Below are 22,855 nucleotides of genomic sequence, written 5' to 3'. Positions count from 1 at the left end.
AACTCATCATTCTTTAATAAAATCACGCATGAAGAATAATTATCTGATATGTTGGGGTTTGTTTTTGCTTCTAGTACTGATTTTGTATTTTTAAAATAAATTTAAACATTGATATGGCTTTACTTTAAATGTGTGTTCTTCGACATTCGTTCTAGCGATCTTTAATCGAATGCTCTGACAATATTTTGCTTTGTCGGAATGAAATGATCTTAATGAACTATAATTTCGTTCCCTTTTATCGTATGTGACCTATATGACTTAGTTTATACTAACATGAGCAACACGATGGGTGCCACTTGTGGAGCAGGATCTTCTAACCCGTACGGAGCACTCGAGATCACCACCAAGTTTTTGATGGGGTTCCAGTTGCTTTATCTTTAGTTTCCTATGTTGTTTTTTTGTGTACTATTGTTTGTCTGTTGGTCTTTTTTTGCTTTTTTACCATAGCTTTGTCAGTTTTTTTTCGAGTTAGAAGTTTGAACGTTCCTCGTGTATCTTTCGCCTTTATTTTCCAGTAAATCATAAAATCATGTTATTGATTTCATGGTCACATGTCAGCATTATGTTCATAAGCTGAAAGACGAAAAATCATTTTAGCCAATCAGATAATTTTTAAAGTGTAACATCCAAAATTAAATTATTTTGACATTTTTTTACTTGCTCATTATGCTCATTCTGTTAACAAAATCGGCTTATCATGGACACATATAGATATTATTATAGTTCGTATGAAAGTCATAATTAAATAATTTATACAAATCTATATATATTCACATTATCTACATGATTAGGGATTTGACAGCCATAATTATATAACTAATCTTCCTAGCAAATAAGTATGTAATGAGGATTAAACAAGACATCAATGATTAATTTATTACGCCCTTCATTATAAAAAGATATCGGTCATTAGGTGTTTTATTTTGTTATAGTAAACAAAGCCAACATTAGAAAAGACCTACACTAAAATCCAAAGAACAAATCTATTGTGAGTGTGTTCTTTGTGTTAGATGATAAAAAGATTTATTCTAGAAACTAATTAAATATAGACATGATAGATATTACCATGTTGACATTATTTATGTTTGTTTCTCATTTTCATATTTGTTATCATATTTGCATAAGTATCTAAACAATGGATGTTATCATTGAGATTGGATGTACTTTGAAAAAAACAACATCTTGTTCCGAATATAATGTTGTGTCCCCCTATACATCTAGTCTCTGTCCAAAGTCACTAGGATACTGTAAGTATGTAAGTGTCGCTTGTTGCTGATGTTATGTATTTTACCTTCTTTATTGTCATAAATTGGTCTGCAGCACGTGCTTTTTTAATCGTTTTGCATTTGTTTTGTCGATGCCTTTTAAAGGCTGATTTTCGTTTGGGGTTGGCACATTGTTGAAAGCTGCACGATGACGTTTAGTCAATTGTATCGGATTTATTTTTTACGTTAATAGCTATTTGCAGTACAAGTCTTCTTATTTTACATAATTTTACATAATCACGTTGTGTTGTAATATGTACTAGTTGCTTTTATTATCCTCTAAGTAAAAAAAATTAATTAACCCAAGCACTTTCTGTATGATAATACTTCAACTCAAACTTTTAGAGTCATATCGAAAAAATGCATTACGTTGTAAGCTTTCACCATTAAAGTTTCCTTTGAAAACAGCTATACAATTTAATGGTCCTACAAACATGGAATTATAACGAAATGGTTAAAGCTGTAATTTTTTATTTCGTTTGAATAAATATTTGAAATACTGCTAGATTGAATAATCAATACTTCACTACGGACACTATTTTAATCTGAATTTGATTTAACACGACCAATATACGGTAGTCTGCAGTGTTGGTTTACTAATAGCTTTGTTTTTGAATTCGTTATTAGTGTTATTCAGTTAATTGGAAAAGATGTATCAATTGAGCATGACTCATATCATAAAACACGATATACTTGTGTATTATATCAGAATAGAACATTGTTCCGGATATTAACATTTTGTAGTCTCTTTAGGTCTTATTACAAACAATTTTCGTAGATGAAATATAATTTGAATATCAATTTGATTTCTAGATGTTATTGCATTTAATATGTTGTTGATTTAAATAATATTGAAGTTATTGAGAAATCTACTTTTGGGATTGAAGATTTGTTTTCATTCCTTTCAAGAATTTATAATGGTTTAAGGCGAAGACATGAAAGTCATAGAATGAAAACAACAACAAAACATCTTAAATAACATTTCTATCATTTCAAAAGGACGTCTTAAAAGATAAATCAGTATAGCAGCTGTTTTGTCATGGAGAGATAGTTACTCTGCTTAAAATGACAAAGCTTTCATTGTTGCGTTCAGTTGCTAAGAGTCCTTTATCAAGCATGTATTATGACATAAATAGTTCACAAAGAGATTCTAAAAAAGCTTATTGAATGTTTAGTAAAAATTTTAATAAGACAATGTGATATAAAATGAAGCTAAGCCATGCATTTTCAAAAAGAAACATATAAATATATGAATACATGCAATAGTATTTTATGTGTTTTCACAATATACACAGGAAAAAAAATAAATACACATGAATAGCGACTAAATTGAATTCTAGCTTGACCCAACGTGACGGGGGTGGGTGGAGGAACAACAGTATTTAATATAAGTTTAAACTCCTAGAAGTTTGAGACATATGGATGTTGACATATGCCGCACATACCTATCTCCTGACCGGTAAGAAAAATAGTGGTGCATATACACTTTCCATTCTGTGATATGAAAGGTCATAATAAAAGTGGCATAGCTTTAGCCGTAAAAGTAGTCTTATTTTACATAAGTGCACACTTTAAATCTAAGCTTTATTTAAGTATAAGTTGCAGATACAGCGTGCATAATCCTTTTAAGTTGATACTAAGTCACATGTGTATGACATTACAACAAGGAGAGAGTTATAACATGCAATGACATTACCAATACGAGGGTAGCCACACCTGAAGCAGGATCTGCTTACCCTTCCGAAGCACCTGAAATCACCCCCCCCCCCCACCCCAGTATTAGGAGGGGTTCGCGTTGCTTAGTCTTTTGTTTTCTATGTTGTGTCTTGTGTAACATTTTTTTCTGTTCGTCTTTTTCTTTTTATCCATTACGTTGTCAAATTTTTTTGGATCTATGAGTTTGAATATCACTCTGGTGTCTTTCGCCACTCTGTTCTACTCATAGTCTCTATCATAGATTTTCATCAAAGATTCTTTGTTGATTTTACGTTTCATAAAATTAAAAGAATAATGGTTTATTCTATTTATTTACTTATTGTTTAATTTTCAAAGGTAGTGTTAGATAGGTATTTACGGTACCTATTGGTTTGCACCAGATATACATTTCGACAATTAACGTCTCTTCAGATCAGTGAGTCTTGATTCAAAATATTTAAATCCAACACTTATAAAAAGAAAAATGAAAATACGTAAGAGGGACAAACTATATAGCCAAAAACAGGGCAAACATTTTGAACATTGCATGTATTCCTCAATTTAAAATAATTTCCAAGCATCATATTTAATAAAACAATATCTATATTTTCATGTCAGTATCAAGAACTGGATACTAGGTTGATGGTACCTTTGAAACTGTCAGTAAGGCAAATGTATCGACATAGAAACACTTGACTATGTTTGAATTGTTTTTGTAAAACATAAAATGAAATGTTTTTGAGTTATAAAGTTGTCATTTGATTTGTTTTAGCTGTCTCGATTTACAAAACAAAAATACATTATTTCATAATCGAATAAAATTGAGAAAGAAAATGGGGATGGTGTCAAAGCGACAACAATCCGACCATATGGGTCTTCAATGTAGCGAGAAACTCCCGCACCCGTAGTCGTCCTTCAGCTGGCCCCTTAAAAAATATGTATACTAGTACAGTGATAACAGAAGTCATACTAAACTCCGAAGTATACACAAGAAACTAAAATTAAAAATCATACAAGACTAACAAATGCAGTGTTTTTTCCTGTTTTTTTTTCAATTATCGATAAGGTCAAGGAATTGGAAAAATACAGTTAAGTTTTCATCGTCTCAAACCCAGTTTTTGCATTTCCTTTTGACTGTGTTTTATTTTGTGAAATTGGTTTCGCTTTTGTGTTTATAATTTATGTATAGTTTTATTTCGTGAAATTGGTATCGCTTTTGTGTTTATAATTTATGTATACACTGTTTGAATGTCTAAGTTGTGATATGAATAGTCGTTATCGTATGTTTGCGTTTGATTTTATGTTTTTAACTATTTAGTTTTGTTTTTGGTATAACGAAATCAAAACAAACTTGCAATATGCAAAAGTCATTTTATTCTAGACTTTAAGACTACATTGTGTATCTATTCGAAATGAAAAAAGTGAGGAATCGTATTTTATTCGAAAACCACCAAAAGTTTGTAATATACATAAGGAATATTTATAAGCAACGAAAATAGAATCATTAAAGAAAACATGGCTTACCTTAAATGGAATCCGTATCGACCAGGCAACATGTAAATTTAGAATGTCAATTTGTATATTTGTATAAACTATTGATTTTAACCGACGAACGTAAATGATCTGTGTACGCGAGTGCTAATTATCTTGTTATATACATTATATATTTGGGTTGGGCATACCGAAACGGTATTTTCAAGGTATACAAAACATTGAATGCTGAAGGTCGCCACCGGGTAAAGGGATTTTAGCGGTGTGGTAAAAAAACATGGGTGGCCTAGGGCTGTTTTCTGCTACTTGGTAGGATTGTTGTCTTGTTAACACATCCCCGTTTCTATTCTCAATTTTATATTCATTTTTTTGGCCAATTAACAAAGTAAATTAAGAAATTAACACGGAAAATTAACAAAAGACATACAAACACAAGTTGAATATAGGCAAGTCATTTTGATAAAAACATATTGATGCAGATAATTTGGAAAATAATCAATCAAGAACTTAAAATTGTATTTTAAATCTAATGGAGGAATGCCACCATTAATTTACCCTAAAGGTATTTGTTAAATTTGCACTTTTCAAAAATTCTGCAGAATTTATCTTTGTTTCAAATAAAGAAATACATGTCATGAGTAAAGGTTTATCCTGTTTAGTACTAAAGAAAAAAATTCACATAACATTCAATTGTATATAAGAGAAAAACCATCACTGGAAGTAAACCAATCAAAATGTCCTCCTTATTTGACCTGTGTACATGTACAAGCTTTAGTAACCATGTAACCTCAAGTTTCCAAAATATTCTATAGAAACCCAAAATGAAAAAGATATGGTTTTTTGAAATACCAAAGATATATGTTAATGACCCAGAAATGTTTTACTTCAATAAAATGTAGGATTAATTTTCTATAACTGTAAAATTCAACGAAATGTTATTTCGACCATTTTTCGTATGCAATTTGATGTGACGTACCATGATTTGGTGGTATTTCAGCTTAATGTTTTCGGTTTAATAGATGCAGTTGTGACATTTCATTTTGAAAAGTGATTTTAATGTCAGTTTGCAAGTACAAATTTGATTATTGTAACTTTTTGACACTCTCAATTAATGCTCACAGTTAATATGAATGATTTTTAAATCAAATTGCCTAATATTTAATATGGAGGTATGATCATGGAAAAATAAGAAAATCCTTACCTTTCTCTTTGGTGATAAAATACCACCAAAGTGATTACCAAGACATGCAATCATCTGTGTTGTCACTGTTTCATTTATATGTTTCGTTTAAACTGGAAGTAAACCGATTAGCTACAAATTGTGTTGATAATACCTAATCAGTTTATATAAGATTAACCCTCGTTGAAAGACAGACGGAATATACCAACATAAATATCCACGTCATATGTCCAAAACAAATTGACATGGCAAACAAACCAAAAAGGACTACAGGACAAACACCAGTAAATAAACACAAACGTGTTTCCGGTAGACGAAAATAGTGTCTGGTGTACAAAATCACAAGTTATTGTGAACACATTAAGGCCGTGTTCACATTGACCTAAACTTGGTGTTGTGAAAGTGAATTATTCACACGTAAACAAAATACAATTATGTTCCAATTGATAAAACTCAATGTGTACATGTAGTTTAAATCATGTTTTTTTTTCTACATGCAGTCAATAGTCAAAGTAGGCCTTGTTTGAGATAAGTGTACATAAAACTAGGTAGTTAGAACATGAATTTTCCCATGTTTATTCAAAGAAGAAACGTTTTTTTGAATAAAATTGATATTTATAACAATTATTAATAAAACTCTTTACAGAATTTCGCTTTGTTATGAAAAAAAAACTTTATATAGCTTTTATCAAATTATCAACCTCTTTTCAAGACTCAATCATCATCATTGCCAAACACAAAATTCATTTGAAAATGTCTTCCCGAATCGACTGGACGTACGAAAAAATATTTGCCACTGATTTTAACTCGTTCTGCGATTCACTCATAAATGCATTATAAAAAGAGTGTGCGATAAATTGCATCATTTAGCAAGTACTTCCAATCCGGTCAAAATGCATTGAAATAAAACAACATTACTTTCCACTGTACAAACTGTTATTTTAAAGCCCAAGTCGTAGTTTTTATGAAGTATCGGCATGGTATTATTTCGTCATTGTTCTTGGTTCATTTTGAAAGTTTGCTACACATCGACTGCCAAAAGCAAACAGATGTGGTATTGTTGTCACTCCTTTGTCTATGCTACATACTCCTTGGAGGAAATATGTTATTTGAAACAAACAGAAAAGAAAGTAATCCTAAACATCTCAAACCTTTTCTTCGTCTGTTAGAACGCTGCTGCAGCCTACGTTTTTCATTGCATTATCGCGACATCTATCGTATTTTTAAGTACTACAAATTATCGAAATTGCCTTTGTAAAGGAGCAACCATTTAACTTCAAAGGGAGAGGGTTTATTTTTTTCTGAGTTAAATTTTTTTCGCGCGAACGTTTTGATAGGTTTTTTCGACGATATCAATCAAATTATTTTTTACAATATTTGACACTTTAAGGTATGATGAAAATCTGGATTCCAAATAATTTCCTCTGTAATCTGCTTGACCATAATAATGCTATTTATTAAATTTGGGATCAGAATATTTTGACGAAGAAAAACCATAACCCCCCTTTTGAAGTCAAATGGTCGTTTCCTAACCTCTAGAACAGTTGTCCGTGAAATTTGAATTCGATTCTTTGTAATGATCATTTAAATGACATATAGTTTACAAGGGTGAGCAAATCTTAAGTACAGGTAATTAAAGTACTAAAGTAGATGTATAGTTGTGAACAAATCTAAAGTGAAATTAGTCTACATTACATTAAACTAATTGTAAACATGTTTACTGTACATGGCGTTTGGTGTCAACACTGCCTAAGACTTATTAAGTCAGTGTATATTAATAGTACTTATTAAGGCATTTCCATTTAAGCCAGATCGGATTTCCCCCTGTAGACTTTACATAAGCTTTGATTTCTTAATTGAATGTTATCTGTATTCCTATCCTTATCCGATTGCAACACTAGGCGTCCGGTATACTAGAAAGTCAAAGAATACTGAAATGACCAATTTTTTATGAATTTGAAATGGTAAAAGTTATCCCTCCCTGAGGCAAAGTAGGTTAGATTAATTTGGCTATGTTTTTATGCCATTTTTGGATTATAGCTCTTCAACGTTTACGGTCTTTGTAAATCATTATCTTTCAATTATCCGGTTATGAGCGTTCTTGATGAATGTAAATCCGGAAAAGCGCTTCGGACGCATGACATTTGTAACCTGTGGTTTTTATTATTTGTTTGTTGTTATTTTTCATCAAACGGGGAAGTGATGCTTTCACCACATTATTCTTGAATGATAAATTTGCAAAAAAATCAAGACAAAATTGAAATAGATTGTATCGTCTGAAAAGTATAAAATCTAACAAATACATGTTATTGTCTTGTTGGAATTTTAAATATTTCAGAAGAATTTATTTTGAACTATTGATAATAAAATGCAAGCTTTAAAACTTATTTCTTATCATAGATTATACTGCTTTTTTGTTCGATGTATCAAATTCTCAGTGTTTGTGAATACTTGTCTGACAAAATTTCTCAATATATCAAATGAATGCACATTACATAATTCTATATATATAAATTGTTAGAATTTCATAAAAGCAAAAGGAGTTTTCAATCATCGAATTCAACAATAGTCACTAGAAGTAATTTTTGGTTCAGGTCATGCTTACTCTATTTGGCCTTTTAAACATATTTTGATTCGAGCGTCAATGATGAGTCTTTTTTAGACGAAACGTGCGTCTGGCGTAAATATACAATTTTGATCCTGGTATCTATGATGAGTTTACTTGTTTTTTATCATTATTGGCCTGTACCAATCAAGCATGCAGAAACGAGCTAATACGTGCCGATGCATTTATAGTTTCTTTACTACGTCATCTATTCAGGGAGGTCAAGAATACGTATCCAGACTTTTTCAGATAGTAATCATTTGTAAAGATTGTGTTGTGAAAAAGTCAGATTTCATAATCGAAGCATACAGTGTTTTCCTGCTTTTTCAATTGGGACAAGGCTTGGGGAAATACAGCAACGTTTTCATCGTGTCAACCACAGTTTTTGCATTTCCTTTTGATTGTGTTTAGTTTTATTTCGCGAAATTCGTTTCGCTTTTGTGTTTATAATTTATGTATAGTTTTATTTCGTGAAATTGGTATCGCTTTTGTGTTTATAATTTATGTATACACTGTTTGAATTCTAAGTTGTGATTTGAATAGTCGTTATCGTATGTTTGCGTTTGATTTTATGTTTTAAACTATTAAGTTTTGTTTTTGGTATAACGAAATCAAAACAAACTTGCAGTATGGAAAAGTCTCTTCATTCTAGATTTTAAGACTATTTATTCGAAATGAAAAAAGTGAAGAATCGTATTTTATTCGAAAACCACCAAAAGATTGTAATATACATAAGGAATATTTATAAGCAACGAAAATAGAATCATTAAAGAAAACATGGCTTACCTTAAATAGAATCCGTATCGACCATGCAACATGTAAATTTAGATTGTCAATTTGTATATTTGTATAAACTATTGATTTTAACCGACGAACGTAAATGATCTGTGTACGCGAGTGCTAATTAACTTGTTATATACATTATATATTTGGGTTGGGCATACCGAAACGGTATTTTCAAGATATACAAAACATTGAAAGCTGAAGGCCGCCACCGGGTAAAGGGGTTTTATCGGTGTGGTGAAACACCATTGGTGGCCTTGGGCTGTTTTCTGCTACTTGATAGGATTGTTGTCTTTTTAACACATCCCCGTTTCTATTCTCAATTTTATATTAAATTTATTGGCCCATTAACAAAGTCAATTAAGAAATTAACACGGAAAATTAACAAAAAACATACAAACACAAGTTGAATATAGGCAAGTCATTTAGATAAAAACATATTGATGTAGATAATTTGGAAAATAATCAATCAAGAACTTAAAATTGTATTTTAAATCTTAAGGAGGAATGCCACCATTGATTTTCCTGTAAAGGTATTTGTTAAATTTGCACTTTTTAAAAAATTCTGCAGAATTTATCTTTGTTTCAAATAAAGAAATACTTGTCATGAGTAAAGGTTTATCCTGTTTAGTACTAAATAAAAAAAATTCACATAACATTCCATTGTATATAAGAGAAAAACAATCACTGGAAGTTAACCAATCAAAATGTCCCCCTTATTTGACCTGTGTACATGTACAAGCTTTAGTAACCATGTAACCTCAAGTTTCCAAAATATTCTATAGAAACCCAAAATGAAAAAGATATGTTTTTTCGAAATACCAAAGATATATGTTAATGACCCAGAAATGTTTTGATGTTATATTTGTTATTCTCATCGGATTTTGTCTTATGCTTAGTCCGTTTCTGTGTATGTTACATTTTAATGTTGTGTCGTTGTTCTCCTCTTATATTTAATGCGTTTCCCTCAGTTTTAGTTTGTTACCCCAATTTTGTTTTTTGTCCATAGATATACGAGTTTTGAACAGCGGTATACTACTGTTGCCTTTATTTACTTCAATAAAATGTAGGATTAATTATCTATAACTGTAAAATTCAAGGGAATGTTTTTTCACCATTTTTCGTATGCAATTTGATGTGACGTACCATAATTTGGTGGTATTTCAACTTAATGTTTTCGGTTAAATGGATGCAGTTGTGACATTTCATTTTGAAAAGTGATTTTAATGTCAGAATGCAAGTTCAAATTTAATTATTGTAACTATTTGACACTCTCAATAAATGCTCACAGTTAATATGAATGATTTTTTAATCAAATTGCCTAATATTTGATATGGAGATATGATCATGGAAAAATAAGACAATCCTTACCTTTCTCTTTTGTGATAAAATACCACCAAAGTGATCATCAAGACATGCAATCATCTGTGTTGTCACTGTTTCATTTATGATAGAACACTTTTATATGTTTCGTTTAAACTGGAAGTAAACCGATTAGCTACAGATTGTGTTGATAATACCTAATCAGTTTATATAAGATCAACCCTCGTTCAAAGACAGACGGAATATACCAACATAAATATCCACGTCATATGTCCAAAACAAACTGACATGGCAAACAAACAAAAAAGGACTAAAGGACAAACACCAGTAAAAAAACACCGATGTGTCTTGTGTAGACTAAATTTCTGTCTGATGTACAAAATCACTAGTTATTGTGAATACATTAAGGCCGTGTTCACATTGACATAAACTCGGTGTTGTGAAAGTAGAATTATTTGAAGATGTGTGTGATAAGGATGATTGCCGTTATTATTGTTGTTGATTTCTAATCACCTATCAGTGTCCTCAAAGGAATTTACAAAAGAATGACTGGAGACTTCATTGATGAGTTTATCCAAAACACCTATCTATAGATGGACTGGTTTATTATGAGCGAACCGGTTAAACCCCGCCCAGTCAAGTGAAATAAATCGAGTAATACATGTAGTTTAAATCATGTTTAGTCTACATGCAGTCAATAGTCAAAGTAGGCCTTGTGTAGGTTAAGTGTACATAAAACTAGGTAGTTAGAACAGGAATTTTACCATGTATTTTTAAAGAAGAAACTTTTTTTGAATAAAATTAATATTTATAACAATTATTAATAACACTCTTTACATAATTTGATATGTTATAAAAATAAAACCAACTCTATATAGCTTTTATAAAGTTATAAACCCTTTTCAAGACTCAATCATCATCTTTGCCAAACACATAATTCCTTTAAAAATGTATTCCCGAATCGACTGGACGTTCGAAGAAATATTTGTAACTGGTCTTTACTCTATCAAAGATTCACTCATAAATGCATTACTTAAAAGAGTGTGCGATTAATTGTATCGTTTAGCAAGCACCTCCGATCCGGTAAAATGCACTGAGAAATAAAACAGCGTTAATTTTCACTGTACGAACTGATATTTTAGAGCAAAAGTCGTAGTTTTGTAGAAGCATTGACATGTAGTATTTGGTCATAGCTCTTGGTTCATTTTGTAGGATTGCAACACATCGACTGCTAAAAGCAAAAAAATGTGAAATTGTTATTATTCCTTTGTTCTTAATACTCCTTGGAGGAAATATGGTATTTGAAACAAACAGAAAATAAATAAATGCAGTAATCCTAAACATCTCAATCCTTTTTCTTCGTCTGTTAGCACTATGCTGCAACCTACGTTTTTCATTCCATAAAAGTGACATCTTCAGTATCTTCATGTACTACAAATCATCGAAATGCTCTTATAAAGGAACAACCATTAAACTTCAAAGGGGTAGGGGTCATTTTTTTCTGAGAACTTTTTAATAGGTTTTTTCGACGCTATCAATCAAATTGTGTTTTTTTTAATATTTGACACTATAATGTATGATGAAAATCTGGATTCAAAATAATTTCCTCTGTCTTCTGCTTGACCATAATAATATTTTTTATTCAATTGGGGATCAGAATATCTTTATGAAGAAAACCATAACCACACCCCTCTTGTATGTCAAATGGTCGTTTCCTAACCTCATAAAAGGTGTCCGTGAAATTTGGATTCGATTCGATGTAATCAGCATTTAAAATGACATATAGTTTACAAGCACAGGTAATTAAACTAGGTGTATTGTTGTGAACAAATCTAATGTGAAACCAGTGTACATTATATTAAACTGATTTTAAACATGTTTACTCCACATGGCGTTTGGTGTCAACTCTGCTTAGACTTATTAGGTCAGTCTATATTAATAGTACTTATTAAGGCATTTCCATTTAAGCCAGATCGATTTACCCTGCAGACTTTACATAAGCTTTAATTGCTTAAGTTAATAATATCTCTATTATTATCTGGTTGCAACACTAGGCGTTCGGTTTACTAGGAAGTCAAAGAATTCTGAAATGACTTTTTTATAAATTTGTGATGGTAAATTTGTAATTTGTAAAGATCAAGTCCGGGAACTAAATGCCAGAATCAAAACGGACGTGCTTTCCTCACTGTCTGGCATTACTACAAAAGCCATTACGGAAGTTGGCAAAGAGATGGACAGCATCGTCCAAGAGGTAGATGAACAGTTCCTAAAAGGTGAACAGTTTGAAGAAAGAAACAGTTTCTTTAAAACAGCTAATGACATCAAGGAGGAATGTGCCACCAAATTGGCTAAATGCAAAGGAAATCTGTCACGAATCCAAACATACAGCAGTGGTTTTAAACAAAAGGACAGATTTAGAAATTTTTAAGATTTTGTTTTGCATACAATAATTTGATTAATGTAGTGTAGGATTTTAGTTACTATAGTTCAGTGAATCTTCTAAGGATTTTAATTTCTAGGTTGTCAGTTTAATATGTGTGCGTTATCTCACTTGGATTTGTTATAATTTTGGATTTTATGTGTTTATCTTAAAATTGGAAATATTAAATCTTTTCATTCACCTGTGTCTATTGGTTAATAGTTTGTTGTGCATTGCGCATGCTTGCCATATGCTGCTCTACCTTCTGCAAACAGTCTTACCAATTTACTCTTACTGTTAGGATGGTTTGCAAAAGATTTAGGAGTTCCTGTAGATATAGGAACAAAAGAAAACGGGAAAAACTTAAAACCCGTAAACTAAATAACAAGTACAAATCAAGATAGATTCGAGAAGAATCTTGCAAAAAGTTTGAGTTGAACTTGTCCAGTAGACTACTGACAAATGAGGAATACCTCCTCTTTGGAAAAGGGATGAAGTTTATTCCTACTCCTAAAGTTTCAGGTACTTACACACGTAAACAAATCTTGAAGGATTTTCTTGAACTAGCTAGAAAATTGAGATGGAGATTTCACTACTCTACGAACACAATTAGAGAAATTCATCCTTTATACTTACAAACAGGGCATATTCCTCCTAACGGAAACAATGCCCTTGAATGTTACATAACTGATACAGAACTTGAAATCTCTAGATTAAAGGTTAAACAGTTCAAACACAACCTAACACTCGCAGAGCGTACAGCTTTCAATTCTCTTATAAAAGATGACTGCATCTATATATCTAAGGCAGATAAAAACAACACAACTGTGGTAGTAAACACACTTGATTATATTAATGCAGGAACTAATGCCTTAAACAAACAAAGAAAGTGATGAGCACACTTATAACTTCTTAAGTGACTGCAAAAATCCTAAACATGGATACATGTACCTTCTTCTTAAGATACATAAAATTCGGCAAGACTCATCAGAAGCTATCAAAATAGATAGGTATAAAATAGGAGAATTAGCTGTGCCTTTCAAGCCTATAATCAATAAATTCAATTCTCCAACCAGAAGAATTGAACAGTTTTTTTTTTTAGATTTAATATAAAAACCTTTATTAAGGAAACTAGAGTTTTACATTCAAGACGCAACAGATTTTATCAATAGGATAAAGTCAAAGACCAGTGTACGTAACTGTACACTAATTGCCTATGATATTACTTCAATGTATTCAAACATGAACATTGACAATTTACTAGATACAACCAAGAATTTCTTAGATCAAATTGATCGAACAAAGTATAAGTTTAAAGTACCAAACAACTCAGATCTAATATCTTTTGCAAAAACTATATTGGAAAACAATGAGTTCCAATTTAATGGGACTTTATCATGTTTATATAAACAAGTTATAGGGGCGCCACAAGGTGGAATATTATCACCCACTGCCACCGATCTGCATCTGTCAACAATACTTACAAAAGTCTAAGACAGATTTCAATTTAAAAATAGCATTAGCATGATTTGTCAATATCGTGGCGATGGTTTCATGATTACAGAGTGCAACAAATCACAAATTGATGAATTCTATGCAATTGCAATCAACATTGACCCTCTACTTAAGTTTACATATAGAAGTATTAAAACAGGTGAAACAATTCGTTACATCAGAAACAATAGCAACGAAACTGATCTTAACAAACATCTTCTGACTATGATAAGTTGGAAACTGCAAAAAACATAAAAGATGTGAAATACAAGATTAAAAGACGCAGTACTCTGTCAGATAATTTTAAACAAAGGGAAATTCCACTTACACTAGTAACTTAATATAACCCTACAGTTATAAATCTTAAAAGAGCTATTAAGAAACATTGGCAATTTTTCAAAGAGATGAACATTGTAAAACAATATTAAAACAGATGCCTATCATTGCGTATAAACGCAGTAAAAATTTAAAAGAACACCTAGCAAAAACAAGACTTTTAAATAAGGAGACTTTTGAAAAGGGACCCTTGCTAAAATAGAACTTAACTGAAAAATCCCGAAACACCGTTAATTAATAATATATATATATTTCTAGTTAAAAAGGCAATTAGTCATTACGACTCTATAAAAACGGTGTTAAGTCTTGAGGTTTATTTACTAAGGTATGTTGGCGATGGGAATCTTTGCAGTTGTAGAAAATTTACCCAAATGTTTGTTTAAAAGTCAGACAATATTCAGTCTTCTATGAATGAGTTAAGATCTACCAAGACAGTGAAAAAAACGTTGATATAAAAAAGAAGATGTGGTATAATTGCCAATGAGACGAGACAACTGTTCACAAGAGACCAAAATGACACAGACATTAGACATTAGTTTGTTTCCCGTTTGAATGGATTTATGTTTTTAGTCCTTTATAGTGTTTTTAGCTTTTATAACTTGCTGTTCGGTGTGAGCCAAGGCTCCGTGTTGAAGACCGTACTTTAACCTATAATGGTTTCCTTTTTATCAATTGTGATTTGGTTTGTGAGTTGTCTCTTAAGCACTCATACCATATATTCTTATACTAGTATCTATAAACGTCCGAATAATTTGTGAAAAGTTTATACATTTCAGCGAATAAAGAAAACTTTTTAAATAATTCATATATATCTTTTCAAAATCAAAATCTGGTGACTTCCTAAATGTGTGTGAAGTACAAAATGTAAGCGGCCGATTTGTTTTTCGTTATTCGATATTCAATATCGAACCGCATGCTAACAGTCGGATCGATTTTCAAATTTTCTTAGCTGAATATGATAAAATTTAACATTCGAAAACATTTAAAGCATGATAGTACTATTTGAGAATGTGTATCTCATGTCATGAAAATTCAAAATATCAATTACATTAAGTAGCTAACTAAATCCCTATCGTTAAATAAAGAAACTAATATTGTTTTCGGATTTTTTTTTCTAAACTAAATTATACTCAAATTCAGACAACTGTGGTTAAATTTCCAAACATTTTATTATTAGAAGTAAATAATACAATTCGCTTTTTATATAAAGTCTTTTTTCAAAACGTTCAAATGCTTTATGTTAGTTTCAATCACAATTTCTCACTTACGCAGTTATAATTCTTTTATGTGTTTGTGCATTTACGTACCATGTGTGTGTTTGTTTGAGGGGCTGTCACAGCTAACAACTTAAAAAAACACTGTATATTCGACAGCAGTATGGCTACTATGTCACAGAAAAGTGTATTGTTCATCTGAATAATTTAAAACAAACTATTAATAGACACAAACTCAATATATTACCCTAACGCAACTCTCAAAATTTGAAGAAAAATAGCCCTGTGCCATTTTACCTGATACTTAAAACGATTTCGCTGAAAAATGACAATGTAAGCCCTCCCTAGATATGGAAGATGATGTTATTCTGATAAATCTTTTGATCATGTTGATACGATCTTTATATATGGAAAGATGTGTTATTGTCACTCATACCAAATCTTCTTATATTTTTAGTCTTAAAGATCATTTAATTTCATTGGCATTGAAGGACCAGAGGTTTCATTGTCATTTAAGCGGTCTCAGACAGGTTATCGCTATATTTTGAATATCAAACTGACACTTTGAGCTACGGTAAACAAGGAAGAAAAAGAGTTTACCAAATATGTGTTGGTGTCATTTGTATCTTTGAATTAAATAAATAAGAATTAGAGAATAGATATATTTGAGCATTTGATGTTGCCATGTTATAAAGAACATGTTTTGAGTTTCCCTTGTAGTCGGTTATTTTTTGTTATTTTACTTTTGCTAGAGTTCGGGTTATAAAGAGCTTGACATATGTTACTTATAAATCTGTCTGTTATTGGGGTTTCTTTGTAAACTGGGTGTTTATGATACTACCGACAGCAGAATATTTGCTTCATAATTCGATATTAGCACATATAGGTAACTTCAAACAAATATCTAAGACAAATGTGTAGTTTTCACCTTTCCAATTGTCAACTTCAATCGTTTTACATCGTTTACAAACTCAAATAAATTCATATTGCTCATAACATAAAATCTCACTTTAAGAAAAAGCATCAAACAAAAAAACCGTTCGTACGTGGCAGGATATGTGTACGTCTATGACAACAACAAAATATATTACAGCGCCCTTGCAGCTGTAACTAGCAGCTACATCAAAGCCAAACACAATCAATACAAAAAGAAATCATATATCTAAGAATAACGACTGCTTTCATTTATTCCGTATTCAATATACTATTACTTTATTACAGCCTTTGAAATAGCTTTTTTTTTAAACAAAGTAGCAAACATTCTTATATATTTGTGAAAAAGTTTTTCACATCATTATTGTATAATACAATGGCTTAATCAATACAAGATACTATTTCAGTAATTTTATTGTCATAAAGCAGGACCAACAGCCATAACCATAATCGACTGTCAATTACTAAATGTTGTCACAGAGATTTTTTAATTGGTCTATCATGATTTATGAATGATTTATTTGCCAGACATCGCATATTCCCCATGCAATTTAAGAGGAATTGTTTTAATCCTTAGTCTGAATCGGCACTTATCGTTTTTATTTGAAGAATTTAGTTATGGTTAAGTGTTTAAAAAAAAACTTATCACTTACACATTAAAACATGGATACATGCTTGGCACACTATTATCATTATCATTATCATTATATTCTTAATTATCATTATTATTATCATTAATATTTTTATTATTATTATATGTAAATAATGATTTGGGATAAATAAGCTTACTTATACTGTGTAAACATTAATTTTCGTTGGGTTAAAATGTCGTGGTTTTTTATCCAAAAGTAAGTTCGTAGGGATTGATTTTCGTGGTTTTTAAGTTAAGAAAACAATAATGAAAATCTCACTTTATAATTGACAATACTCAAAACTGATCTTAACTTTCGCTGTTGAGAAAAATCAATAATTGTATTTCATAGTAGCAGTGAGCACTATTCCAGTGTTGTGACCTGCACAGCCTAACTGGCTTTTAGACACCTTTGAAGTTTCATCCAAGGACAATGATAATGTAATAAATCAATTAGGACTTGAGGTAATTACAGCCACATTAAACTATTCAATGACATTGATTGACAGTTCTTGGTCATTAATTATTACTGTACAAACAAAAGATTGGGATTATCATCTGACTTTAAGAAAATTTAATTTAAATTTCGTTGTCTAATCAATTAGCCTATTTATTTCATCGTATGCATTTATTTTCATCATTTATATAACGGCAATACGATTTTGTGAGATCATAAAAAAATGTTAATCTACAGTTAAATAATTCTTATCCACGAAATAAACGAAATTAAATCACCCACGAAAATTTCTGCTTTAGCAATAGTTGTTAATTTCTATGTTTTTTGGTTAAGAATTGTCACATTGACAATTATCCAACAACTTCTTTACTTTATTTTTAATGATAATTCATATGATCATATTCTTAATCAGTTATAACTGTTGTACTTAACTTAATTTCGACATACAGCAACATCGTATACATAAAATTGAGAATGGAAATGGGGAATGTGCCAAAAGAGACAACAACCCGACCATAGAGCAGAAACAGCAGAAGGTCACCCACAGGTCTTCAATGCAACGAGAAATTCTCGCACCCGGAGGAGTCCTTCAGTTGGCCCCTAAACAAGTATATACTGGTTCGTGATAATGAGCACCATACTAAACTCCAAATTGTACACAAGAAACTAAAAGTTAAAATAATACAAGACTAACAAAGGCCAGAGGCTCCTGACTTGGGACAGGCGCAAAAATGCGGCGGGGTTAAACATGTTATTACATGTATACGATGTTGCTGTATGCAATCTTTTCTTATTTCGACGTTTAAGAATCTAATGCATCCTAGGTAATATTTTCAAAAGTGTACACTAAGACGTCGTGATTGGTTTAAAATGTCATTAACATGGGAAATTCAACAAACTAAGTGACGTTATTTAAGTTTTGTGGTACGAATAATGAAATTACCCATGGTTCTTAAGATTCTGAAACGGCCATTACGAAGCCTTTTTTAAAGAATGGAATGAAATTCCTTTTCAATAAAGATGGAATATTTCCTCTTCATTAAACATGACATATTTTGATATGAAAGTGTTGGTTTTCGTGTAGGTTAAACATGTCTATGCTGTTATTTAAACAGTATTATATATTTAAAAATTCTTAAAATTTTCCTCTTGATTTCAAGTTATATATAGAGAGAGAAAGAATAAAATCGACATACATAGGTACAACAGTCATCATCGCGAATTGGTTGACCGATTATATGTTTTGGTATCTGAACTAAACTGGCGCTTACCCTGGTGGTGCATACGTTCTTCTTTTGGATTCCTTACACAGCTACTTTTGCATAGGTACTATTTCTGTACTAACAAAATGCAGTACTGGCCATTTACTTTTGATATTTAGTACTATTTCTTTACTTTAAAACTATTGTAATATTTAGGTACTTGTATTTTACAGTACTTGATTTGTACTAAATATTTTGGTACAGAAATAATACAATATTCCATGTTTGAAAATCATAACTTTAAGAGATTTGAAATAGAAAAACTTTCAAAATACTGAAAATATAACGGTAGTAACCAAACATCTATAGTACCTAAATTTCAAGTACACGTAAAGTACTGTAAAATACAGGTACCTAAATATTACAATAATCTTAGAGTAACAAAATAGTACTGAATATTAAAAGTAGATTTCCAGTACTACAAATTGTTAGTACAGAAATAGTACCTATGCAAAAGTAGCTGTGTAAGACTTTGTTTGTTGAAAAGGGATGAAAGATAACAGAGGTACGAATCAAACTCGTTAGTTGTAAATAGACTGATAACGCCATGGTTTGATAAAGAACAATAACATACAAACTTTGATTGTCTCTTTCAAATCAAAACTTTTACATTCATCTATTTCGTTTTGTAAGTGTATCTTCAATTTTATTGTCATACCTTTGTTCAATAGCTTAGAGACAGCCATTGATCTTCTAAACATAGTTGTAATCATTATTATTATATTAGATATTTAAAGAATGACTGTAATATTTTTTCTGTCTATGAAGAAATAACATAAAAAAATTTGGTGCACACGGAATAACGCGCGTAGTGGGTTATTCAACAGTGTGCACCACATTTTTTATGTTATTTCGAATAGACAGCAAAAATATTACAGTCATTTCTTATAATTTAATTCTAAAATCCATTTTAAACCGTTAAAAACCATGAAAAAGCGTTGATGACGTTACGGTCACATGAATAAATTATGTCTATGGGCTGATAACAAAATAACGTCAGCCAATCAGAAGACGCGTTACATCCAAAATTAAATTGTAAGAAGATAATGGTAGTATACTCGTTAGTTGTAAATAGACTGATAACGCCATGGTTTGATAAAGAACAACAACATACAAACTTTGATTGTCTCTTTCAAATCAAAACTTTTACATTCATCTATTTCCTTTTGTAAGTGTATCTTCAATTTTATTGTCATACCTTTGTTCAATAGCTTAGAGACAGCCATTGATCTTCTTAACATAGTTGTAATCATTATTATATGAGATATTTAAGGAATGACTGTAATATTTTTTCTGTCTATGAAGAAATAACATAAAAAATTTGGTGCACACGGAATAACGTGCGTAGTGGGTTATTCAACAGTGTGCACCACATTTTTTATGTTATTTCGAATAGACAGAAAAAATATTACAGTCATTTCTTATAATTTAATTTTAAAATCCATTTTAAACCGTTAAAAACCATGAAAAAAAACGTTGATGACGTTACGGTCACATGACTAAATTATGTCTATGGGCTGATAACGTCAGCCAATCAGAAGACGCGTTACATCCAAAATTAAATTGTAAGAAGATAATGGTAGTATTAATTTTTGATTATGATACAATAATGATAAGTATAGGTTTTATAACCAGTGAGAACTTGATATCGCTTGATATCAACTCCGGCAATATAATTTTATCTTAATTTTATTATTATTATTTTTTTTTTTTTTTTGTAATAAACGAGCATTCGGTGAATTTATGATAATTTTTCAATAGAATAACGATAGTTGATATCAAGCAATATTCAATTCTTCTCGTTATGAAACCTATATTTATCAAAGTCATATGAAACGAGTGACTGGTGAAAAATAATGTTATCTAATCCTCGAACCAATACATATATATACTATAACGGTGTCTTCTGCAGGATTTTATCTTTTACGGATCAAATTCATATAATCGTCAAAAAAAACTCACGGTCTGTGTGTTGAAGCCGTATTTTACCGATTATCACCCTAGGAAACAATCAACAAAAAGCATGGATATTTAGAACGGGTATAATATGTACAATAAGATAATAGTTTATTTCAATGACAGATCTATGCGCTTTAAGATAACCGGATTTTTACGGGAAAGGTTAAGCTGAATTCACTGCATACGGAAAACATATCGACGATTTTTTTACTGGAAACAAACAATTAAACAAAAGTCATTTCTTCTAAATTTAGACAATTTATAGAATTTTCTTGAGAAATACATATTTATGATATAAAATAGCCATTTAGTTGAAAAACAAATATGCATCATTTTTTTTTTATAATTTGAAGTTTCATTTAACTTAAACATTTGTATCTTTGGTTTTATTTATTGTTTCCTATATTATGGACAAATCACATTTGCCCGTTGCTATGAACGAAACGTACTTCATCTTTACCTTTTCAAGTTATCAATGACTTAACGATTTGCCAATGGAAATGTCGCTGTATCGTCTCATGATGCAGGCTAAGCCAATCAAATCAAACAGCCAAAAAACATAAGAGAATTCTCACTATTATTACTCTTGTTTTTAACTTTTCTATCAGTACTAGTAGTAGTTTTATTTGTATCCATATTAGTTTTATTTAAACTATTATAACAATATTAATTGTTGACGTTTTTTTGGCGTTATAACTTTGATCCTAAATAATAACAAAGATACAAAATAAAAACAATAGTAGAATACCTATGTTCATAGTCATAAATCGATTAAGCACAAAATTTGGTTATCTCTAGGTTTTAGTTGGGTTTTTTTCCTTTTTTCGTATTAAGTAAGTGGTATTTTATTCAAAAGTAAAATCACAAAGACAGAACACCGAGGAAAAATTCAAAACGAAAAGTCCCTTATCAAATGGCAAGTTCAAAAACGCAAAACCACCAAAAAATTGGATAACAACTGTCATTTTCCTGACTTGGTACAGGCATTTTTCATTTCGAAAATGTTGGATTGAACATGTAAAACCTGGTTTTATAGCTTTATTTTGTTAGGTTTATTTTATTAGGCATTTTTAGTCTATCTGTTTTTATATTCTGAAGTCAACAATCACATCATGAATACAAGGTTTATTTTTTTAGACACCAATCGTATTAAACTACTTAGTATTCAATCTGTTACATATCACATTGTCCTCACTATTAGTTCGTTTTAACTTATCCATATTCCTTAACATTCTACATTTTACCAGTTGATCATGGACTTCATATATAAATACAAACCTGTTTGTCGGATAAATGATATTACATATAAAAAAACAAGGTTGCACGACAGAAGCCTTTAATACTTAATTAACTTCTCTTAATTAACTCAATTAAACTTATTCTTGTACTGTAAAATAAGAATTATAGGTGCAAGTATGGGCAATGTATGAATTCATGTTTGAATGTCCAAATGTTGAATTTTGAACTATTGCAATGAATTTATATTCGTGCTGCTCAGTTTTGAGTTTCTGTGTTGTGTTTTGTACACTTTCGTTTGTATTTTGATCAATTTCTTTTATATAGAATAGTATTGCCATCTTTTTTCTACTTTAATCTAAAGAAGCAAAAGTAGGTATTAGATGTATGATTTTGTGCTGTTTATGCTCAATCCTCGCTATAGATATGCAATACTTCTATAAAATAATACTGTAATTTCAAATACAATAAAACAAATACCGTAAGGAAAATTGAAGTAATGGTGACCTTTACCTCCTAATTACTGATTTATTTAGCGTTCCGATGTGAAGTATATTAAAACAACAGTTGTA

The sequence above is a fragment of the Mytilus galloprovincialis genome, chromosome 10 (assembly GCF_965363235.1).
Source record: "Mytilus galloprovincialis chromosome 10, xbMytGall1.hap1.1, whole genome shotgun sequence".
NCBI lineage: Eukaryota > Metazoa > Mollusca > Bivalvia > Mytilida > Mytilidae > Mytilus > Mytilus galloprovincialis.
This window is presented reverse-complemented; position numbering follows the sequence as displayed.